This window comes from Dasypus novemcinctus, chromosome 5 (genome assembly GCF_030445035.2).
Source record: "Dasypus novemcinctus isolate mDasNov1 chromosome 5, mDasNov1.1.hap2, whole genome shotgun sequence".
NCBI lineage: Eukaryota > Metazoa > Chordata > Mammalia > Cingulata > Dasypodidae > Dasypus > Dasypus novemcinctus.
Window position 1 is genome coordinate 20223678 of NC_080677.1, and position 6545 is coordinate 20230222.

Genomic DNA, 6545 nt, shown 5'->3' on the forward strand with positions numbered 1-6545 from the left:
AAAACCTTACAGATCAAAAGAAACACATGCACCTGCAGCATTCCAAGAAGCCATAGACTCCCTCAACCCCCTCCCACTACCTCACTCAGACCCTCAACCCCCCTGCCACTGTCATTTCCCCACCTAGGAAAGTTCTATATAAATTCAAATTCAAGTCCCCCCCCTTCCAGGAGTGGGCTGAAGTCTCTCTTCAGACCCCCGCCATGCTGGTGGGGGGACTGAAGTCTGTTCTTCAGACCCATTCTGCTGGGAGAGCTTCTCAATAAATAAATTCTTTCCTTATGGTCAATCAGTCTCCGTGTCCTGGTAAGAGCCCTATTTTCTCCAACAATCTCCAAATCTTCCTTCCCCTTGACCATATAATGTAAAATAATCATGGGAGTGACAATTGATTGCCTTTGCCTTATTTTACTGACTAGTAACAAGTTACAGTGCCCATGAACATTTTAAGGGAGGGTATCAAATGACAGTATGGATGGTGGGGCAGGAAGCATGAGTCCATCTCTAAAGTTATGCCTACCTTACCAAGAAAAAAGGAACATATATGTCCATGTAAGCCTTGTACACAATTGTTCATGGTGGCATTACTATAATCACTCAAACCTGGAAACAATCCAAAATCCTTCAAGTACTGAATGGATAAACAGAAAGTGGTATGCCTATACAATGGAGTATTATTAAGCAATTAAAAGGAACAAACTATTGAAATGTGTTACAACCTGGAGAGGCCTCAAATATGTTATGGTAAATTAAATATTACATATTGTGTGATTCCAATTATATCCATCCTTCCATGTATATGACATGTCCAGAAAAGGAAATTCCAATGAAATAAATCAGATTAGTAGTTGCCTAGGGCTGGACAGGAAGTAGTTACTAACTACGAAGCAGCGTGAGGAACTTTTACGGTTATGGAAATACTCTAAAAGTGGATTGTGATGATGTTTGCATAAATTTACTTAAAATGATGTGTTTGCTTGCAAAGTTGTATAACTTTACTAAAAATCATTGACTTGTATATTTTAAATGGGTGAATAATACGCTATGTAAATTATACTTTCATGTGTTAGTCAGCCAAAGAAGTGCTGATACAAACTACCAGAAATCTGTAGGCTTTTATAAAAGGTATTTATTTGAGGTAGAAGCTTACAATGTCCAGGCCATAAAGTGTACGTTACTTCCTTCTCCAAAGTCTGTTGTCATGTCTTAGAGCAAGATGGCTGCCTAAGTCTGCTATGGGGCACAGTTCTGCTTCCTCTTAAGGCTCTGTGGTTCCAGCTTCTTCCAATATCAGCCAAAGGCTGGGATAAGTCTCATCTCTCTCCAGGGACTCATGTCATCTGGGATCAGCTGTTCTGCTCTCTTTATAGAGCCAGGTGTAAACTCTCAAGGGAACTTCATCTCTCTTCTCAGGGCCTCTGCCATGTCCAAAGGAGCCTTCTCTCTTTCCTCAAGTATCTGTTTCTCCACATATTAACTTCCCAGGACTCTAGCATTAAAACTCCAACTGTAACTACTATGAAAATATCCAACATCTATCAGAACATTTATATGTCCCCTACATACATGCCCTGGAGAACTCCCTCCCACCCATAAGGTGGAGTGGACATCATCATCCAGAGTCCACAGAATGGAGGAATTAAATATGGATTAGAGTGGACTTGCTGATATTCCACTATAAAACTATTGTGACTAGTAATTGAAGAAATTGTAGCACTGGGATGGAGAAAGTGGCCACAGTAGTTGCTGATAGCAGGGAGAAGGAAGAAGATATGTGATTTGGGGGCATTTTTGGTATGTTGAGTTGTCCTAAACAATATTGCAGGGTCAGATGCTGGACTTTATATATATATGCCATAACCCACTGAATGTACGGGGGGAGAGTGTGATCTACAGGGTAAACCCTCACCCATGTGATGGAGCAGTGCTTCAAAATGTGTTCACCGAGTGCGATGAGTGTGCCACAATGATGAGGGAGGTTGTTGGTGTGGGAGGAGTGAGGTGGGGAAGGTATACCTGAACCTCTTATATTTTGTAATATGGCATTTTTTGTGATGTATACATCATCAAAAAAAATAAAATTTACAAAAATGATTGGAATGGGTTATATGGGAACCTCTTATGTTTATTAATATAATGTTCTTTGTGATCTATTAACTTTAACAAAAAAAAGTGTAAAAAAATTAAAAAAACAAACCAAAAAAAAAACTCCAATTAACCCAACTTTCATATTGTTTTCTCTGGGTGTCCCCACCCACCAAGGGTATTTAATGCTCAAAATCCTATTGATATGGTCCAAGCAAAGCCTTAATCATAAATTAATCAAGTAAAAGTGAAAACTCTGAATCCAATACAAGCTAACATTCCCAAAGGAAACACACCAGTTCACAAACATAATCCAGTATATAGTTTTGGAATTCATAAACAATGTCAAACTGTTATACTCAATAAAGCTGTTAAAATAATAAGGCCAGGATGTTTGCTGTTATTCCTACTATTTAAAATTGTTCAGAAGTCTAGCTAGTATATGTAGACAAGGAAAAATAATACATATGACAATTAGAGTATAGAAACATATTACATTAGGATAAACCTATGGTGAAAATGGAGTGGAAATATACATTCAATGACCAAAATGGACAATAAAAAAATTTCTTACTGTTGAGGAAGAACTAATTTATAAATGTAATGGATGACAACTATGAAATCAATATGGCATCTAGATTCCATTGGTTATGTTTAAAGAGTGATAGAATGTTTGTCTTTTGATTTATCAGTATTTACTATATAGTATGACTTGCATTCTTTGTGTCTTTTAAATTAAAACTAAGTTTGATTTACCAACCTAACATATGAAAGAGTACACATTTTAAAAAATATTTTTCAAGCAAAAATATTTGAAGTGCACCTCTCTATAACAGTCTTTGGAAATCTTTGGTCATTTGTAGATGTTCCTAGTCTGCAAAGAGACTGCCAAGAATTCATTTTAGGATAGTGAAAAAACACTTTCAAACCTATCATCAGGGGTGGACCAGATAAAAATATTTGTCAGTAGAATAGAACAAAAGGGTAGGGGCTGTATTCGTAGAAAGCATAGACAAGAGTAGAGTATGAAGAAGTTGGCAATTGGGGGGCTCTGTCATGGTCCCTAGGGGAGCATCTGCAGTCCCCTGGGTGCAACGGCAAGGACCAGGAAGGAATGAGAGTCCAACAGTGAACCCCTGATACTAATGACTATACACCTGAAATAAGAACAAGGCCTAGAGCAGCACTGGGCCTAAGAGTTCCCTCCTGACAGCCTCCGTGTTACTCAAATGTGGCCAGTCTCGAAGCCAAACTCAGCATGTAAATGCACTGCCTTCCCCCCAGCATGGGACATGACACCCGGGGATGAGCCTCCCTGGCGCCGAGGGATCACTACCAAGTACCAGCTGATGACGTAACTAGAAAATGACCTTGAATAAAAAATTCAACGCGGACCAGCAGAATATCCCTGTCTACATATAATAACAGGAGTTAAAAATGCTTTTTGACCTAAATTAAGGGGGAAATGGAAAGGACAAATGAGTTTATATGGCTATGAGTCTCTAAAAAAGAGTCTGGAGATTGTCAGAGGATTGCCCTTATGCACACCTGAGCAGAGTCTCAGAGACAGATAAAGTAGATAAAACCCCAGGTATTGGTTCTTTTGAGGGCTAAAGAGACCCACAGGCTCTATGGTCATGGCAGATGGAGTTCACCGCCATGTCAGTTGGCCCTTCTTTGGAGTTGGTGTTTCTGCATGATGGAGCTGGACTCAGATGTGATCTCTTTTCACAAGCCTTTCCTGTTACTTTACTGGAATTGTAATTGGTGCTGGGGTTTAAGATATATCTAGGGGATCTGAATCTTTGGACTGACAGTGTGATGGCCAGGCCCTGAGCCTCAACAGACTTCAGCTCCTACACTCTGGTTTATTGGACTTACCCCACTCAGCTAACATGGAGTTGAAGAATGTCAACCACCACATCATGGAGTCAAGAGTGCCTATAACTGAAAGCAAGAGGATTGCATCCAGTATCCATGTGGAATCTAAGCCGCCTCTTGACATAGATATGGAATGGACACAACCAATCCAAGGTCCACAGGAAGGAGGAATACAGTAAGGATTAGAGTGGACTTACTGATACTCTGTTCATGAACTATTGTGGTTAGTAATTGAGAAAATGTGGCATTGGTGTGGAAAAAGTGGCCATGGTGGTTGCTGGGTGCGGGGAATGGGAGGAAGAGATGAGATGTGGAGGCATTTTTGGGACTTGGAGTTGTCCTGAGTGGTGCTGCAGGGACAATTACCGGACATTGTAGATCCTCCCATGGTCCACTGGATGGAACGTGGGAGAGTATGGGCTATGATGTGGACCATTGACCATGAGGTGCAGCAATGCCCAGAGATATACTCACCAAATGCAATGGATGAGTCATGATGATGGGGGAAAGTGTTGCTGTGGGGGGAGTGGTGAGGTGGGGGCAGTGGAGGTGAATGGGGTCTTCATATTTTTTGAATGTAATATTTTTAAAAAATGAATTAAAAAAAAAAAGTCGGCAAGGTAGACAAAAGACTGGAGTGTAATCTAAGTGGAATGGAAACCCACTGGAGTGTTTGAAACTTGAGGACTTTATAATCATAGGTAAGTATACATTTATTTAATATATTCATTTAATAAGAATAAATATGCATATGATTCAAGTATAATTTGATGCTATGTGGAGAATGGCATTGGAAGTAACAATGGATTTAAGGAGACCAGATAGGAGGTTATCCAAACAACTCATGTGGGCTAGGATTAGAGCAGTAGAAATAGAAAGGTGAGGGCATTCTGGGTATATTTGGTGGGTAGAGGTAATAGGGCTTACCCGTGTTTTACACGCTGTAAATGAGACTTTGGTTTAAGCCACTGATTTGAAGTTGGTGCCAGTTACCGAGAAAAAAAGTTGGGGGAGAAAATACAGGTTGTGGGGATTTGGTGAGAAAGCAGGATTAGAATTAATAATTTTGCCTTCTTATTATTAGACATCCAAGATTAGCAATACTTAGCTATAATGTATTGGTACAGCTATCTTTGTTATTACCATTGTTCTTGGTATTTTCAAGGTGTGTGCCGGCTGGGATCTCACAATGTCACAGAGTCAGAAGAGACCAGTAAGGAAACTTCCAATGCCATCCCTTGTCTCCTTTCATGCTCATCCAACCACATCAGGCTCTTCTATGCTCTTAAATACAGATTCTTAGGCTGTTGTAACAGGAAGGGGCCTTACGATATATTAAGCCCAATGGCCACTTAGGTAAGGAAGCTTGGGCCCAGAGATGGCAGGCGACTTATCCAAAACAATTAACCACAGAGTTAGGACTATACTTCTGCATTTCAGATTCCTACTCTAATGTATCTTCCTGTCTCTTGTGGTCAGAGCTGAATGTCATTTAGCAAAATATATTTCTTTCAATGAGGCCTTGCTTCATAACTGATGCCCACAGAACCCAGATATTATAATTACGTGGCAATACCACTATTGGAAAATGGATGAAAGTCTTCAAACTTTTATACACTTTCAAACTCCATACACTTCCGTGTTGCTTTCCCATGTTCATTTATTTTTATTCATTTCTGTTGCCTTCTAACTATTCTGAATTCCCCAACAACTGGGACAATTCAATTTCTCTCATTTAAACTTCAAACATATGGACATGTAGAAAGTGGGGCTTGGTTTCTGTATGAACATATATGTAAACTCTTTGCCAGTTCTTAGAAGAACCTGAGGAACCAACGTCCACATCTCCTCTTCACTCTGAAACCTGGACCGTGAACTTAAATCAGTTTAGGAGCCCTGACCTGCTGTTGATCCTGAGATAATCTCATTTAGTGTCTGGATCTGAAAAGCAAGGGAGAGAAATCAGAGTGACTAGAAGTGTTTGACCCTGGAGACAGAAATGGTGAAAGGCAAGAAAGGAGAAAAGTCAACTTATGAACTCAAGTCAAAGACACAAGGAAATTCCTTGGGATTCACATGACCAGTGAGTAATCAGAATGGAGACTAGTACGGAGCATAAATTAAAACGAATGAGAGTGGCAGTTCCTGCTCTGTAGAAGGAGATTAGAGACAGGGAAAGGTTTTCTTCAGAATCAAAATCCTTAACTATAAGATCTTGTGGCATGTTTCTGGTATAAAGAAACTAGCTGATCTAGGAGACCACGTCAAAGCAATTACATTAAAATGATCCAAGGGGAAGTAATCCCAAATACCTTCCCTTGACTACTTTCCCACTCCAAGTTGTGCATTTTTTCCTAAATTTTCTAAGAGATTTGAGTAGTGACAAAAGGCTATCATGATTTGGATGAAAAGTATCATTATTGTAAATAATAACAAATGAGATATTTTCATATCTTTTTGCAATAGTGTGAATATTTTATGTATCAATAATTTGCCCAAAATTCACAAACTTTGGTCAACATTAATATTGACCACGATTCTCCCTGTAGATAGTGTGGTGGTGTTATTTTCTATTTGGA